This window comes from Panthera tigris, chromosome B1 (assembly GCF_018350195.1).
Source record: "Panthera tigris isolate Pti1 chromosome B1, P.tigris_Pti1_mat1.1, whole genome shotgun sequence".
Taxonomy (NCBI): domain Eukaryota; kingdom Metazoa; phylum Chordata; class Mammalia; order Carnivora; family Felidae; genus Panthera; species Panthera tigris.
The window spans coordinates 75,781,294-75,799,847 of record NC_056663.1 but is presented as its reverse complement, the minus strand read 5'-3'; the positions used below and the strand labels follow the sequence as shown (position 1 = coordinate 75,799,847).

General features: G+C 40.6%; 1 protein-coding gene across 2 annotated transcripts in view; it reads right to left on the bottom strand.

Annotated features, from left to right (window-relative positions):
- Window positions 1-18,554, bottom strand: part of SH3D19 (SH3 domain containing 19) — a 186,871-nt gene that overhangs the window by 160,444 nt on the left and 7,873 nt on the right. The window contains exon 1 of one of the 2 annotated variants that reach the window (XM_042983777.1): window positions 10,898-11,026. The exons of the other annotated variant lie outside the window; for it this stretch is intronic. The gene's annotated coding sequence lies outside the window, so the exon portion shown is untranslated. Of the gene's footprint in view, window positions 1-10,897; window positions 11,027-18,554 lie in introns of those variants that run through there. 2 annotated transcript variants of the gene reach the window in all.

The following is an 18,554-nucleotide window of genomic DNA, read 5'->3' as shown; positions in this document are numbered from 1 at the left end:
GCTAAAAGCTTCTGATTTTAGTGAGAAGAGGACAGATTCTAGATGCAGTTGAGTAGAAGTGAAATAATACTAAGACTGGGTTTGGATATGATATGTTAGATTGGATGTAGATGGTAAGAATGAGAGAATGGTAACTGGGATAGAAGGATGGGAAAGATAAGGATTTGAAAAGAGAAATCAAGAAGGACTCCTAGGTTACTGGCCTCAGAATAGTCATACTATTAAAAGAAATAAGGAAGGCTGGAGGAAGAACAGATTTCAGAGCTATCTAATCCAGTGGTAGACGGAACTCCTCCAAGGATGTCAATGTTGTAATCCCCAGAACCTGTGACTACTGTTACCTTATCTGGTAAAAGAGACTCTGCCTACATAATTAAGTTAAACATGTTGTGATGGAGAGATTATCCTAGATTATCTGGGTGAGACCAATATAATCACAAATCTTACTGTAAAAGGAATGCAGGAGAGTCAGAGTCTGAGGTACTTACTGACTATGCAGAAGACACAAGGGCTGAACCAGAAGAGAGAGAGGAGCAAAGATGCTGGCTGCTGGATTTGAGGATGGAGCAAAGGACTACGAGCCAAGGAATACAGTCAGCCTCTACAAGTTAAAAAAAGGCAAAGATACAATTCTCCCCTCGAGCCTGCAGATAGAACGCAGCCCTACTGACACCTTGACTTGAGCCCACTGAAACGGATTTCAGACTTCTGACCTCCAGAACTGTGGGACAATAGATTGCTGTTGTTTGAAGCCACTGAAGTCATACAAATTTGTTACAGCAGAACACATTCACATTAGATTTGAGATGCTTATTAAATACCCAAGTAAGTAAAGATGCTGAGCAGGCAGTCTGGAGCTCAGAGAGGGCAAGTCTAGAGAAATAAATTCACAAGAATCTGTTTGAAGTATTATGGACCTCTTTCTTGCCCACAGCACTCTAATCCTGCACCCCAAAGAAAGCACCCATGCACACACATATTTTTTCATATAATTTCAAGATATTCATGGATCCCTATATTCATTCATAGAACCTGCTGAATATTGTAAGTAACCACAAGGCAGCATATCCTAACCCTGATAAGAAGACTGTTCCCCCACTAAGGAGGAGGAAATCAAGTAACTTTATTTTTTTTATTTTTAATTTAAAAAAGTTTTTTTAACATTTTATTTATTTTTGAGACAGGGAGAGACAGAGCATGAACAGGGGAGGGTCAGAGAGAGGGAGACACAGAATCCGAAACAGGCTCCAGGCTCTGAGCTGTCAGCACAGAGCCCGACGCAGGGCTCGAACTCACGGACCGCGAGATCATGACCTGAGCCGAAGTCGGCCGCTTAACCGACTGAGCCACCCAGGCGCCCCAAGTAACTTCATTTAAAAAAATATATTAGGAGCACCTGGGGGTGGCTCAGTCAGTTAAACATCCAACTTCAGGTCAGGTCATGATCTCATGGCTCGTGAGCTCAAGCCTCATGAGCTCAAGCCTCATGTTGGGGCTCTAGGCTGACAGCTCAGAGCCTGTAGTCTGCTTTATATTCTGTGTCTCCATCTCTCTCTGTCCCTCCCCTGCTCATGCTCACTTTCTCTCTCTCAAATATAAGTAAACATTTTTATTTTAAAAATCTTAAAAATTTTTCCCAGTTCCGCTTATTAAAAAAAGTAAAAATGTTACAGAAATATCTAACATAGAAAGTTCAAACCCCTATGTAACTACCGTGTTCATCACTACCAGCTTCTACGCTCCTCATGCTTAAGGATGTGGTCAAGATGCCTCTGACTCCTTTTTAACTGTTTATACAGATGTACAGTTGTGTTTTAACCTTGCCTTTAAAGAAAAAAAAAAAAAAATCAAGCCTGCTTTTTAAAATTAGCTTATGATAAGAGAAAGCTATGGTTACATCTGCAAAGCGTCAGAGTTGAGAGACATTTATTTTATTAATAATTCCATATAACTAGACTAGGTAAAAAGAAGGGTAATGGTTGATCAAAGAAATTTTGTGTCAATTAATTTTTTAAATAATGAAAACATTTCGCCTTAAAAACTAAAATGAGTAGATCATCTTCAAAGGTGAGTATCTGGATGTTAGGAGAAATCTCCTATTCCCTTTTGAGTTCAATGAAGCTATTTTTATTTCTGAAACATAGACCTAACATGAAAGACCTCAAGTAGAAAGTATTTTTAAAACTGCCTTTTTCACATTCTTTTTGTCCAGAAGCCGCTGAGTTGGTATCACAAGGAAAAATATGTTAGCTCACTAAACGAGGTCCAATAAGTGACTAGTTCCAAATGGGCACATTTTAAACTTCTAAAAGCAGGTTACAGAGAAAGCAATACAAAACCAATGTCAGCCTACCTTTCTTTGAAGCTCATCAGGCCTAACCAAGCTCCTCCAAGAAGGAACAACCCATTAAGCATCAGGATAGGAGCACCCTGCTGTTGGATCATGCTCAAAACTGGACATAGTCAGCTTTGCACAATATTTTTTAAGTGTTTGTATCTCTACAAGTGGAAAAACATCTACCAAAAACTGTGTGTATTCATAAAATAGGCTCTAGAAAAATCTCTCCAGAAGAAAGATTGTGTTTTTCCAGCCACGACAATAAGCTAAGCATAACAGGATATGTCTGGGAATTCCCAGGAAAAAAAGGTACAAGGCCACATTAAGAAATTTGAGCTTTAAGGGAAGGATACAATGCACATGACATTGAGAGATTTTAACGCAGGAGAATAACATGATCAGTTTGCATTTTAGAAAAATCACTTTGATAGATGTGCAGAGAATGCATTACAGAAAAGCAAATCTGGAGGTAAAAAGGCTACATGCAAGGCTGTTGTGAATGGTAAGAGACATCTGGACTAGGATGGTAGCAATGAGGATGGGGAACAGGATCAAGAGCTACACAGAAAACATATTTAATAGAATTTGGTAACTAATTACATATAAGTAATCACAGTGAGGGAGGAGGTTAAGAACTTTATTCAGGTTTCAGGGGAAGAAATATAGGTTAAAGACCTCAAGAGTCTGCGGAGGGGGAGGGGGAGGAGGGGGAGGAGGGGGAGGAGGGGGAGGAGGGGGAGGAGGGGGAGGAGGAGGAGGGGGAGGAGGGGGGGAGGAGGAGGAGGGGGGGAGGGGGAGGAGGAAGGGGAGGGGGGGAGGAGGAGGGGGAGGAGGAGGAGGGGGAGGGGGAGGAGGAGGGGGAGGAGGAGGAGGGGGAGGGGGAGGAGGAGGGGGAGGAGGGGGGAGGGGGAGGAGGAAGGGGAGGGGGAGGAGGAGGGGGAGGAGGAGGAGGGGGAGGAGGAGGAGGGGGAGGAGGAGGAGGGGGAGGAGGAGGAGGGGGAGGGGGAGGAGGGGGAGGGGGAGGAGGGGGAGGGGGGAGGAGGAGGGGGAGGAGGAGGAGGGGGAGGAGGAGGAGGGGGAGGAGGAGGAGGGGGGGAGGAGGAGGGGGGGAGGAGGAGGAGGGGGAGGAGGAGGAGGGGGAGGAGGAGGAGGAGGGGGAGGAGGAGGAGGGGGAGGAGGAGGAGGAGGAGAGAAAAAAACCAGACACATTACATTCTTACAGTGAGCATTTATTTAATAAGCAAATTGAATTACAATATATTCCAAAAGCTCAATGCGCCAATTTCTAGTTACGAAAGTTCATGAAAAATAACACACAAAGAATCTTAAAGCCAAGTTTTTGCCATAGTTCCAATTTGTTCACACTAGCGAACCTTTTAAGAAGGCTGTGGTAGACGATGTTGTTGCCAATGACTCACTGCTCTCCCTGAGGGATTATCCACCCACTCAAGGTACCAGGTGACTTGCAGGGCCTCCTGCAGAAAGACTCCACGTCCCTGCCCACTAACACTGTTGGCCAAAGAAATGTGAGTAGAAGTAATATAAGCTACTTCTGAATAGAAGTTTTAAAAGGTGGCACATGATTTTGTCCATTGTTCTTTTTCCCAGAGATTGCTCCTTCAGCCAGAATCCCAGAATGAAGAAGACAAGTAAGGCTGGGCCACAGCTCACCAGTTGAATATAACTTATATAAGATATTGAGCTCTAGAGGTTGTTTGTAACCCCAGCATTAAAAACAAAACATGACAGATTTATGACAGATATAGGTGTCTAACAAATAACAATGTATGATCTGTTTGTTTTCCCTTTTCCAGTTGAAGTTTTCTGGTGATCTGCTAAGAAGCAATCTGATGGCTAAAAAAACAAAAAAACAAAAAAAATTTTTAAACGGGAAGGAAATGTGATAGTCTGTTGCAGCAAACTTTTTCCATAAAGGGTTAGACAGCAAATATTTTAGGCTCAAGGGCCACACTGACTGTTACAACTATTCAATTCCATAGATACAGAACAAAAGCAGGCACAGACAATATGTAAATGAATGAGCATGGCTGTGTTACAATAAAACTTTATTTACAAAAACAGTGAGTCAGATTTGCTTCACAGGAGCATAGTTTCAAGATCACTGGACTAATTCCTTCCTATTATCAATGAGAAATTTGAGACCCAGAAAAATTAAATCAAGGTCGTACAACTGGTAATTGGCAAGTTGAGCATCAGAATGTAGATCTCACGAGTCTAGTCCTCTAGAAAAGGTTCTTTTGGGTCACAAGATGGAGATGAGACACACAGGAAAATATAAGTCAGCTTAGGGTAGGTTTTGATTATATCAAATAGCTTTCAACAGTTTGGTTGTAAATAAGGATTTGCTTTTCAAGTGATTATGGCTTTCATAAAAACAAATGAAAATTCTAAGATTGAATAGGTGAACAAATGATTAATTAGCCAGTGTTTGAAAAATTATCTTCACAGGAAACACAATTATATACCTCCTTCCTGCTATCATGTTCTCACTTTATCAATCATTTCATCAACAGGACAGCATTTGCTATGATTATTGTAGTAACTCATTTTAAGGCTATTTTTTTAAGTGTAATAGGAACAACAAATACACTAGACTGGCAGACAATTATTTCATGTCATATTTTAAATTTATTTCTTAAAGTAATACTCACTGGAAGAAACTCAAACAATACAGAAATATATAAAGTGACACACTCTATGCCCTCCTCAATTCCACTCCCCAGAATATTAACACATGACTGATTTATAGCAATCATGACACTGCAATAAAGCTACTTTCCCGTTTTTTTAAGAAAATTTTTTAACATTTATTTATTATTGAGAGACAGCATGAACATGGGACGGGCAGAGAGAGAAGGAGACACAGAATCCAAAGCAGGCTCCAGGCTCTGAGCACAGCACAGAGCCCGATGTGGGGCTCGAACTCACAAACTGGGAGATCGTGACCTGAGCCGAAGTCGGATGCTTAACCGACTCAGCCACCCAGGCGCCCCAACTACTTTCCCTTTTAACAACAAAGAGAATATGGAGTTCCCCTGGCAAATATCCTTTAGAAATCATGGTTTAAAAAGGAACAGAGAGATTAAAGGTTGTCTATGGCCTGGAAAAGCATGCTACCTATGCAAGGTTTAAAATGGAGGATCTTGGGGCCACCAGCGTGGCTCAGGCAGTCAAGCATCTGACTCTTGATTTCAGTTCAGGTCATGATCTCATGGTTTGTGGGGTCAAGCCTGGCATCAGGTGCTGTGCCAACAGCACAGGAGCCTGCTTGGGATTCCCCTGCCCTGCTCTTTCTCTCTCAAAATAAATAAACATTTAAAAAAATTAAATAGAGGGTTGTGACGCCCCCCCATTACTGTAACCAAATAAATGAGGCTCCTGAAATACTTTGATAACGCTACAATAGGATATACAGACACTTCAAAATGAGCAAGAATATCCGTATCCTCTAATTTGGTATTTAGTGGGAAAACTTGGGCTAACTTGCTCATAAAAACACTGACAATCTCAGATTTTGTTTAGATCCAAACTTGAGTAACATCAATGAAAATGGCAGAGTCAAGACCTCGCTCCAAAAGTCTGTCCTCTGTAAAATCAATTAAAAACTGGCAGAAACTAGCAGAACCAACCCTTCTAGAAACCAACCAAAAGCTTGCAGTAACCTCTTATTGCACTTAAGTCCAATGAAACACTTAAAAACTAGCTGAATTTTAGTTACAGTAATAAGCTTTGTAGCATTTTAATCTACCGTCACCCTACCCCCATTCTCCAGCTTAGTGGTAGCCTTGAAAATAATAGCTTGCCTTCCTAGTACCAGTAGCAGAAGGAGGGGAGAAAAAAAAAAAAAAAAAAAAAAAGAGTAGAACAGACTTCATTCAGCAAAGAGATGTAATACAGTTGACCCTTCAACAATGTGGGGGTTAAGGATGCCGACCCCCACGCAGTCAAAAATCCACATGGGGGCGCCTGGGTAGCTCAGCAAAGCATCTGACTTCAGGTCAGGTCATGATCTCAGTCCGTGATTTTGAGCCACACATCAGGCTCTGCACTGACAGTTGAGCCTGGATCCTGCTACAGATTCTGTGTGCCTCTCTTTCAGACCCTCCCTGCCTCTCAAAAATAAATACACATTAAAAAAAAAAAATCCACAAAGAACTTTTGACTCCCCTGAAACTTAACTACTAAAAGCCTACTGTTGACCAGAAGCCTTATGACATAAACAGTCTATTAACATATATTGTATATGTATTATATACTGTACTCTTTTTTTTTTTATGTTTATTTTTGAGAGAGAGCAAGTGGGAGAGGGGCAGAGAAGAGGAAGACAGAATCCCAAGCAGCTCCACCCTGTCTGCGCAGAGCTGGACGTGAGGCTCGAACTCACTAACTGGGAGACCATGACCTGAACAGAAATCAAGTCAGACTTTTAACTGACTGAGCCACCCAGGTGCCTCTATACTGTATTCTTATAATAAAGTAAGCTAAAGAAAATGTTATTAAGAAAATAGAGAAAATACTTTTATAGTTCTATACTGATCAGAAAAAAATCTGTGTACAAGTAGAACCACACCTGTGTTGCTCAAGGGTCAACTGCAATTTGTTTTGACATGTTGGGTGACTGCCTTTGAAGACTTGCACAAAAGACTTGCCTTTACCTTGCTTAACTCGGAACTCTCTTCAAAGTGCTAAAAAGTGGCTAGCTGGAGGAATTTGTTTTAAATATTTACAGGTAAATACATACATTAGTTGCGGCTGCATGAGACTACTGATAACAGTTGGAGAAACAACATACTAACCAAAGATGTTGGGAGGAAAGCCCGGAGAATGAAATGCTTTGGGGAATGAGGGCTTTGAAAAGATCCTGCGTACTCCTGGGGATCTAGAAAGCCATGTGCATTCCCAGGGTGGGCGCATGCTCAGAAAAGATGTGAGAAGGCCCTAAACTCTTCTCTCTGGCTGATCCCCAGCTCTGCACAAGCAGGAAGTGAAAGCTAAACAAAGTTGTACACTAACTGCACGGCTGAGTGTTGAAAATGTGCTGTCATACACACAAAGAGCCCATGGAAAGGACTGGGAGATGTGGGGGAGAGGAGGGATCTAGACACTTAACGAAACTATCTAATCGCTGACCAATAAGGTAATGAAACTGAGACTTCAGTGCCACACATCACAAAGAATACATACTTCACAAAATTAGTTCAGGAAAGTCAGTAAACAAACAACATCCGAAATAAGCATCAATAATAAACACTGGGGTGGGAAAAGAATCTGATTTCCAGAGTTGCTACACTGTAATATTCAAAATGTCCAATTTCCAGGGCTCCTGGTTGGCTCAGTGGGTTGTGCATCCGACTTTGGCTCAGGTCAGGATCTTGCTGTCCGTGGGTTTGAGCTCCGTGTTGGGCTCTGTGCTGACAGCTCAGAGGCTGGAGCCTGCTTCAGATTCTGTGTCTCCCTTTCTGCCCCTCTCCAGCTTTCACTCTGTCTCTCTCTCTTTCAAAAGCGAATAAATGCTTTAAAAAATTTTTTTAAATAAATAAAAATGTCGAATTTTCAACAAAAAATTACAAGGGATGCAAAGAAACAAGAAAGCATGGCCCACACACTGGGGAAAAAAGCAATCAATATAAATGGTTCTTGTAGAAGCACAGACATTGAACTTCCTAGATCAACACTTCAAATCAGCTATTTTCAATACATTCACAGAGCTAAAGACACTGTTAACAGAATGGAAAAAGAAAAGCTGCAGACTAGGAGAAATATTTTCAAATTTCATATCCAACAAAAGATATGAATACAAAATATATGAAGAACTCTTAAAAACTCCACACTATGGAAACAACCAACCTAATTTTAAAATGTGCAAAGATTAGAACATTTTCCCAAAGATGATATATAAGCAATTAGCCACATGAAAATATGCTCAACATCATTATCCATTAAGGAAATGCACATTAAAGCCACAATAAAATATCACTACACATCTACCAGAATAGCTAAAACAAGAAAAACCTGACAATACCAAGTGCTGATGAGGATGTGGAGCAAATGGAACTCTCATACATATGGTGATGATGCAAATTGGCATAGCACCACTCTCGAAAACAGTTTGGCAGTTTCTTACAAACTTAACATACACTTACCATATGACCTAACAAACTGATATCTAGCTACTTAAACCAGAGAAATAAAAACTTTTATTTGTACAAAGACCTATATGTGAATATTTATAAGCAGCTTATTCATAATCTCCAAAAACCAAAAAGAACCTAAATATCCCTCATCAGGTAAATGGATAAACTGTGGTACATTCCTAGAATTCTACTCAGCAGTAAAATGGAAGAAACTATCGATACGATGTAACAATATGAATGAATCTCTATAACATTGTGTGGAGTGAAAGAAGCCAGTCCTAAATGTCAGATACTTTACGATCCCATTGATACCATATTCTGGAAAAGAGACAAAGAATACATCAGTGGTTGCCAGGGGTTAGGAGTGTAGGGAAGGTTTAACTACGAGGAGCAACACAGGAATTTCAAGGTGATCAAAGTGTTCTGTATCCTGACTGGTGGTAGGCACAAGAATCTATACATGTACTAAAACTCATAGAAGGATGCATCAAAAAAGAAGTCAATTTTACTGTATATAAATTTTTTAAAAAATTTTAATGTTTATTTATTTTTGAGAAAGAGACAGAGACAGAGCACGAGTGGGGGAGGAGCAGAGAGCGAGGGAGACACAGAATCCGAAGCAGGCTCCAGGCTCCAAGCTCAGCACAGACCCCAACATGGGGCTCGAACTCACAAACCGTGAGATCATGACCTGTGCCAAAGTCAGACATTTAACCGACTGAGGTACCCAGGTACCCCAATAAAATTTTAAATTAAAGGAGAAAAAAGACTGCAGGGGTTCAAAGCCTAGTTCCACTTAATTTCTTTGCCTCATTTTTCTCATTTTAAAAACAGAATCTGGGGTACCTGGATGGCTCAGTAGGTTACAACTCTTGGTTTTGGCTTGGGTCACGATCTCATGGTTCGTGAGCTCAAGCCCTGACTCTTGGGATTCTCTCTCTCCCTCTCTCTGCCCCTGCCCCTCCCACCATGATGCTCTTTCCATCTCAAAATAATAAACAAACAAACAACAACAACAACAAAAAACCCAGAATCTGCCTTTGTGTTTATTAGGAGGATTGCCATGAGTTCCTGACACATATTAAGTACTAAACAAGTGACTGATAAATGTTTTGCTCAAACATGCTAGAAAGTTGGTACTTTTAAAAAACCTACCACAGTAGTAAGAAATCTAGTTTTCAATTAAAAGAGCAAAGAATTAAAGAATATTGGAATTAAAACCCTTAATTCCTCATTATCACTAAACATTCTTTGGAAACCTATGAGGTGATTAGTACCAAATTCCATTCTGCAAAGTGTGAACCTATGTAAAACCTCTGAACATGAGTGGCTCTATTTTAGGGACTAAAACCTCATCCTGTTCTTTGAAACAGTAACTACACTAGACTATTGAACTGAGCAAAAAAAGCATATGCGACTGAGCACAAGACTATTACACCTATATTCGTTTTTTTTAATTGTTTTAATGCTTATTTATTATTTTTAGAGAGAGACAGACAGACAGACAGAGCAAGAGTGGGGGAGGGGCAGAGAGAGACAGAAACACAGAATCCAAAGCAGGCTCCAGGCTCTGAGCTGTCAGCACAGGGCCCGATACAGGTCTCGAACTCACACCACGAGATCATGACCTGAGCCGAAGTCGGATGCTTAACCTGAGCCACCCAGGTGGCCCACACCTATACTCTTGATTTAAAAAAAAAAAAAAAAAAAAAAAAAAGGCACTGCAGAATATATTTTCCTAATAACTGTACTCAGAATATTAATTAACTGCTATGTACCCAGAAAACTAATTGTAAAATGTAATTATACCTTCCAATAATAATTTTTGTAAAACAATTTGTGTTAAGTTTCCCAACATTTCCACAAATTGGTAATAAAGACCCCTGACTTTCACTCCTCTTACTTTGGTTGCTATCCGAACCTGTGCTCCCTGAACTGCAATTCTTAAAACCCCAAATAAACGCTTTTGTTTTATTTGAGCGCTTCCTCTCTTGTCGGTGAACCAAAGTTTACAGAACCCTTGTGCTCAAGGAGCTACTGAAAAGTTTGTTCCAAGTACTACGTTAAGTACTCATCATTCTATTTAACACTAACAGCAAAATGCTCTCATGAAGGCTTAGTACTAAAGGTTCATTATCACTGCCCCTCTCCTAGAGAGGATGTCAAATCGCTACCTCTTTTTCACAAGTTGGGGAACGTTCGCAACGCTGGACTTGACGCTTGCTTTGATGCCCTACATCCCATTTGTCTGTTGCCTGGTCCGTCAATCCTTCCTCAAAGATCTTTAACATCCTCCACATCCATCCTCCACAGCATTCCCTACGTACACGGGGTTTGGAACTTAAGAAGCGGCAGCTGCTGCAAGTAACAACGACCCCGATCTTCCCAGTGTTGCCCTCCTTACCTGAAAATTAGCCTCCTTTTCTTGGTCAAGTATCCAAATCTATGTTTGAACTTTAAAAGCGGGTTCAATCGGGACCCAAGATGGCGGCGCCGTCTGCCGGAAGCAGCCGCTTGGCCAGAGAACCCACAACCCCCTGCGGAGGCCCTGCCACGCCCACCCACCGTGCCCGAGAGTTCAAGACCCCTCGGAGGCCTAGGAGACCCAGAAGGGAGGCCATTCGGAAGGACTCCCAGCTCTGGACTTGACATCCATTTGCTTCCTTTTCAGCCCAAAGCCTGGTACCAGCCTTACAGATGATACCAAAGCTCTTAAACCAGAAAGGAAACAGGAAAACGTGAAGATCTTTAGCGTCAGGGCATACGGTCTCTTCCCAATAGGGTAGGCCATGGACAGAGTAGGAATTTACTTTCCATCATTATGTATAAAAGGATTTGCTCAAAATAAAATGTAATTAAATAATAAATGCATTAAATCATTTCCTAAGAGTTCAATTCTATTCTATTTTGCAGCTACGTATTGAATATATGTGCCAGTCACTGTTCTGAGTTATGAGGCCATAACAATGAAAAAACGTAAGTCTCTCCCCTCGTGGAACTCATTACTAGAAGTCAGAGCATTCAGGTCATACATGGAGTCTGCCAATTTTACCCTCTTCATTCTAATAAACCTCTTAACATCCCTCAGATCCAAAGGCCTGATAGAAACAGCTGCAGGTGATTCTCAACTCTCCTCTGCAGGTATTCCAGGCCCTACCGTATATACCCCTCAAGTTCCTAGGATAAGGGATCTGGGATGGGTCCAAAAAGGTAGCTATCTATAGTTTGCCCTGCGCCTCTGAAGTAATGTGGCCTGAGAACCCTGCCCACAACGGTGCAGGACAGTGGCTGGCCAACCTACTTAAAGCCTCTTTCTTGGAGAGGCTGACTGTAAGAAAAACAAGAGAGAGCCAGTTATTCAGTAAGTTCAGAAACCATGGAAGTAGACAGAAGTAAACTATGTCACAAAAATGGTGGTGTCACTGACAAACGAGTAACAGTTATCCCAACTCACAAAGAAATGTTCTCTGGAGTAGCTGTTTACTATCCGTTTCCCAGAGCTACTCTTATTCACAAAGGACTGCTGAAGCTATTTCCTTGGTCTTCCAACTGACTTACCTATGTATCCTTATAATAAGCCGTCATCAGCTGTGTTTAGCCAAACAGACCTCTATTTCTTGCACTCTAAAAAACATAACTATCACATACATTGCTTTCCCGGTACTTCAACGATAGTGTCTTACAACATCCTCTATGTGCAGCCTCGTTATTCTACAAGATAACACAGGATTAAATAAAATCCCTATATAAAATGCATGGTGGATTCTGTTTGACTACAAGTCATCACAACATGAATTACTTATGAGGAAAACATGTAACAATTCAAGTTACAAGAAATCACACTGAAACCACTCAACATCACATTCTTTAATAGGACACTAAGCCAGTGAGTCTCACCTTCAAAACTTCAAAACTCCCAACTATTCCAGAAGGAATTAATCAGGAAATCTGACAATGGGGTCAGGTGCATATGTCTTTTTTCAAGCTCTCCACCTGATTCTGATGCCCAGACAGTGTTAAGAGCCCCAGCACTGAGGTGCAGAGGTAACTGTGGGCATTGTTACTCAAAATGTGGTCCAGGGACCAACAGCAGCAGCAGCATCACCTGGAGCTTGTTAGAAATGCAGAAATCTCAGGCTCCATCCCAAACCTATTAAATTAGGCATCACATTTGTTAAGATCTCCAGGTGACTTGTAGGCATATGGTATATTAAAGTTTGAGAAGCACCATTGCTACCGAAATGTGAAAAATACTCCATACCATGTTACAAAGTTGAATATCTCAAGAAATTTTCTAAGAAGAAACAGGAATAGAACAGTACAGGAGGTGAAATGTTTCTGATACTAGGCATTTCACGTTATTAAGCATCTAATTAAGAGTAATATTCAAATGCAATTCTTATTCCAAATGAATTCTACTTCCAAACCACACCCTCCACTGGCAATAGTTATACTTCAACTAAGTAACACAAATGTACTTTACAATCCCAGATAGCTCCAGTTATCTCCACTCTGTGGGGTGCGGGGAGCTCTTGTGGGGAAATAAAGAAACAAGGGGTGTAGTGACAAAAAAGGGATCATTTACATGGGTGGCCCCATGCTGGAGGGCTTCCAGTTTTTTGTGAACACCCCTGTAATAGTTTCAAAGAACTATCTGGAAATGATGATTTTTATTGCTAGAAAAATTCTCCCCATGTTATGCAAACATTTCCTTCTGCGCCCCTTGTTCTTGGCTAGCTCTCAGAGCAAAAGCATTTAGTTACCTTCCAGTATACTGATTCCTTGATTAATGCATCTTCAGGAAACAATGCTCCAGTACAATAAAAGCAGCCATATCAAACACAAATGAACTCTGCATCCTAAGCGGCAGCCCTGGCACAAAATACATGGCTCATCAGTAATGCAATTGTTAAGCTACTCATAGGTATCAGAGTAGGGACAAAATCACCTCCCTTCGCAACTTCCATTTATTTATTCCCTGAGAAATATTCAAACCTGGCAATAAGCAAAATGACAACATTAGAAAATTGCTTTCAGATTCTATAGGTTTCCTACAGAATGTCCTAGGAAGACCATGACCCTCTTTAAGAACTATACATCACACAAGACAACTTGGAAGTTCACAAACACGTTCCCTAAAATAAACTTATAAAGTAGTTAGAGAATTAATAATTCCCATTCAAAAGATGCAAAAGGAGGGGGGTGGCTCTAAGTGATCTGTCCAAGGTCACATTATAATAAAGAACAAAACAGCAACAAGAATCTAGGTACCCTAAGGTAACTTCCTATTATTAAAATGCATTAAGCCTCGTGGTAAGAAGAGAAAATAAAATCAAGTTAGAATTTTTATCAGTCAGGAATTGTTTCAGCTACTAGTTGTACAGGCCTAAGATAATAGTGGCTTTAACCAGTTTATGTTTTCTCAAATAAAGGAGGAGGCAGGCAATCAAAAAGCACATATGATGACTCTGTTATCACCAAGAACTAAGATTCCATTGATTTTTCTGCTCCACCATTCTCAGTGCATGACTTCCATCCTCAAGGTAACCTCATGTCCTGGGATGGCTGCTCTGAGCTACACCTCCTTATTCCTGGTAGGAGAGGGAAGGAAGGGCAAAAAAGGATATTCTGTACAGCCAAGTCCCCTTGAAAGCACTTTCCTAGAAACCCCAATAGACTTGTACTTGCATTTCATTAGTAGGCTGGGAGAAGTTTCATAGGTGGGCACATTGCCACATTTGGCAATACAGGGTTCCACTGACTAAGGAAGAAAGGGATGAATACTGGGTAGGCAACTAGGAGTCTCTGCCATTTCCTAGCTGTGTGACCTTGAGTAGATTATTTACCCCTTCTAGGTCTCATGTTCCTCATGTTTAAAAATGATGGAAATCATCACACCTACCTCATAGGATTGACACAAGGACTAAATGTAGAACAATTACAATACTAGCTGGTACCCACTGCACAATAAATATTAACTATTATCTAATTATCCTAGTCCGGTGCTTTTCCAAATTCCTCTCCTACTCTAACTTCCTCTCAATTTCCAAAATTGGAACACAATTCCTATTAGTCCTATGTGCCTGCTGATACTCTAGTATAAATGAGTTTTATAGGACACCTCAATCAGACATACGTATTTAAAAAAATTTTGTTTAAGTTTATTCATTTTTGAGAGAGAGACAGAGTGTGAGTGGGGGAGGGGCAGAGAGAGAGGGAGACACAGAATCTGAAGCAGGCTCCAGGCTCTGAGCTGTCAGCACAGAGCCTGATGCAGGGCTCAAATTCATGAACTGCGAGATCATGACCTCAGCCAAAGTTAGATGCTTAGCTGACTGAGCCAGCAGGTACCCTAGATATAGGTCTTTTTTTTTTTTTTTAATGTTTATTTATTTTTGAGAGAGACAGAGCGCAAGCAGGGGGAGGGGCAGAGAGACAGAATCTGAAGCAGGTTCTGCACTGTCAGCACAGAGCCTGACATATGGCTCGAACTCACAAATGGTGAGATCATGACTTGAGCCAAAGTCAGACACTCAACCAACTGAGCCACCCAAGCTCCCCTAGACATGTCTTTTTTAAAATTTTTTTATTTTATTTAATTTTTTGAGAGAAAGAGCACGAGGGAGGGGGCAGAGGGGAAGACAGAGAGAGAGAGAGAGAGAGAGAGAGAGAGAGAATGAATATGAACCTCAAGCAGGCTCCATGCTCAGCACGGAGCCCAAAACGGGCTCAATCCCACAACCATGGGATCATAACCTGAGACAAAAATCAAGAGTATGACACTCAACCGACTGAGTCACCCAGGGGCCCCATTTGCCTTTCCTTTCTAATTATGAAATGAAATTACGTGCTTGACATCAGCACACACCAGATATTCTGGACAGAATTAGGGAATAGGAATTGAGCTTACATTCCCCCCAAAGGCAGGGTCTAAAGACAATCCCAATGCAGATATTTACAGAGCCTCAAGAAACGAAGGAGACATTACAACAGGAATGGTATCTCCCACGCAGAGGAATTCCAAAAAAATTATGTAGTATTCTGCTCTCTAGAAGGTGGAGCATAACTCCTTCCTCCTTATGTGTGGGCTGTGCATAGTCATTTCCTTCACTTCTTACAGTATGGAAAGGGGTGGGGGTGGGGGTGGGGGTGGGTTGAGTAACCCTGAAGTAGAGAAACCTGGCAAATACAAACTCAGCTAAATGATCAAGGTCAACATCAACAGTGATAAATGATGCTAATATTACGTACACTTAATATGTGGTAAAAATGTGGCAAACACTCATACCTCCCAAACATCCGTAACTCCAGCCTAAACATGAGGAAAACATCAGACAAATTGTAAGAGGGATATCCTCCAAAATATGTGACCAGTACTCCTGAACACTGTCAAGGCCATCAAAAACAAAGAAAATCTTTGAAACTATCAGAGCCCGAGGGAGCCTGAAGAGTTACAACAACCACATGTAATATGGCATTTTAGATGGGATCCTGTAAAACAAGAAGGAATTAGGTAAACACTAAGGGAATCTGAATAAAATATGGATCCTAGTTAATAATGTATCAACATTGGTTAAGATGTGTGATGTTAATGGGGGAAACTGGATGTGGGTGTATGGGAACTCTGTACTATCTTCACAATTTTTCAATAAATCTAAAACTATTCTAAAACACAAAATATATGAAAAAAAAGATAAGATGGTCTACAGCCTGTACCCTTCCCCAGTCTCCTCCATATACCCATTCCCACCCCAAAGGCAAGCTTAAAGCTCCTAAAGATGAGGTCTACAGTTAATGAGGGATAGGAACTGGTTTCCACCTCCTTGTAAACAAGAAGACAGGCCTCCTTCCTGACTTGTATCAGGTTATCTCCACTTCCTCTCCAACCTTAATTCCTCTCTATGCTCTGAAACTACTAAACATGTATTTTCATCTGGTACTTAATTGATAACATTCCCATCATACCTATGTTCAGTACTATAAATTCCCTAGAACATATCTCATGTCTTCCCTTCCACTGATGAAGTAGAACATCATCATTTTAACAGTGGAGCTCCTATCTTGAGCTGACAGGACAATTTAAACTACTATAACTGCTCTCCCCAAGTGAGGCAATGTTTTGAGCTTTGCATTTTTGGCTCCTCCCTCATCAAAAGAGCAGTTCACAAGGTACCCAGAGAAACCTCCACAAGATCTTATCTTGCACATCGGCAAACTTCTATACACCAAGTCAGAAGCTACTTTTTCTTCTCATCTCCTAAAATCATAAAATGTTAAAAGTGGAAGCCTCATCCTTTCAATTAATAAAGCAAAAACCAAGGCCCAGAGAGATGCTATAAACTGCTAGAGGCTAAAGCTAATCGACAGAGACTTGATTAAAACCCAAGTGTTCAGAGGATTAGTTTCAAAGTACCATTGAATGCAAAGCAGAAATGATCTAAGGGAAAACAGTATGCTGCCCCCAAAATATAATATGCCAATGAAATTAGAAGCACTGGATGAATAGTGTCAAAACTGAAAAAATAAATAAATAAATAAAGAGATGCACCCTGATTAAAAATAGGATAGGGCGCCTGGACGGCTCAACCGGTTAAGCGTCTAACTTCGGCTCAGGTCATGATCTCACAGTTAGTGAGTTGGAACCCTGCATCAGGATCTTTGCTCATAGCTCACAATCTGGAGCTATTTCAGATTCTGTGTCTCTCTGTCTGTATCTCTCCCTCCCTCTCTCTCTCTGCCCCTCCCCTGCTTGTGCTGTCTCTCTCTCTCTCTCTCTCTCTCTCAAAAATAAACATTAAAAAAAAAAATGAAGAAAAAAAAAAAGCATATAAGATCACCAACTTACCTCTGATTTGCTGAAATCACTGTGTAAAAGTCACTACAAGCCATGTTAAAATAAGTCTGTATGGGGCAAGGAAAGCCAAATGAGGAACCAGGCTCAATCTTGTAAAATTGGTATATTTCTAAAAGATGAATGAACCCCAAAGCAAAGCAACATAATCATTAGGTTATGAAATGGTGAAGATGCAGATTTACCTCCCTTTTCTCCACGAGCCCGAAACCCCATAACTTCTCCCAAATAAAGAAAAATGCAGACACAGCTATGTGTCAGTATTTTACCAGTAATAACAAAAGTATACATAAATAAATGTTAATAACTTTATAGGTATTTACTATGTGTGTACCCACGTTTTAAGGGTATTATCTATGGTAACTCATTTAATCCTCAAACCCTATGCAATAGGTTTTATTAATATTCCCAATTTACAAATAAAGAATGAAAGCACAGAGAGGTTAGGTAACTTGCCCAAGGTCACAGTGAGAGGTAAACTAAAAAATTAACCATAACAGTTTAGTTCTTTTGCTAAACTCCACTTGGTAGTCACCATGAACTACTTTATGTTCTTATTTATCTTCATTAAAGTGTATTAGCCTAGAAGACATGGATAAATTCCTAGAAACCTAAAACTTCCCAAAACTGAAGGAAGAAATAGAAATTCAAACAGAAAATTTGAATAGACTGATTACTAGCAATGAAATTAAATCAGTAATCAAAAAACTCCCAACAAACAAAAGTCCAGGACCAGATGGCTTCCCAAGAGAATTCTACCAAACATTTAAAGAGGAGTTAACACCTATTCTTCTCAAACTATCCCAAAAAACAGAAGAGGAAGGAAAACCTCCAGATTCATTCTGTGAGACCAGCATTACCCTGATACCAAAATCAGACAAAGACACTACAAAAAAAAAAAAAAGAAGAAGAAGAAGAAGAAGAAAAAGAACTACAAGCCAATATCTCTAATGAACATAGATGTAAAAATCCTCAACAAAATATTAGCAAACCAAATCTAACAATAAATTAAAAAATATCATTCACCATGATCAGGTGGGATTTATTCCTGGGATGCAAGGGTGGTTCAACATTCACAAATCAATCAATATGATACATCAACAAGAGAAAAGATAAAAATCACATAATCATTGGCGTGCCTGGGTGGCTCAGTCAGTTAAGCGGCCGACTTCGGCTCAGGTCATGATCTCGCGGTCCATGAGTTTGAGCC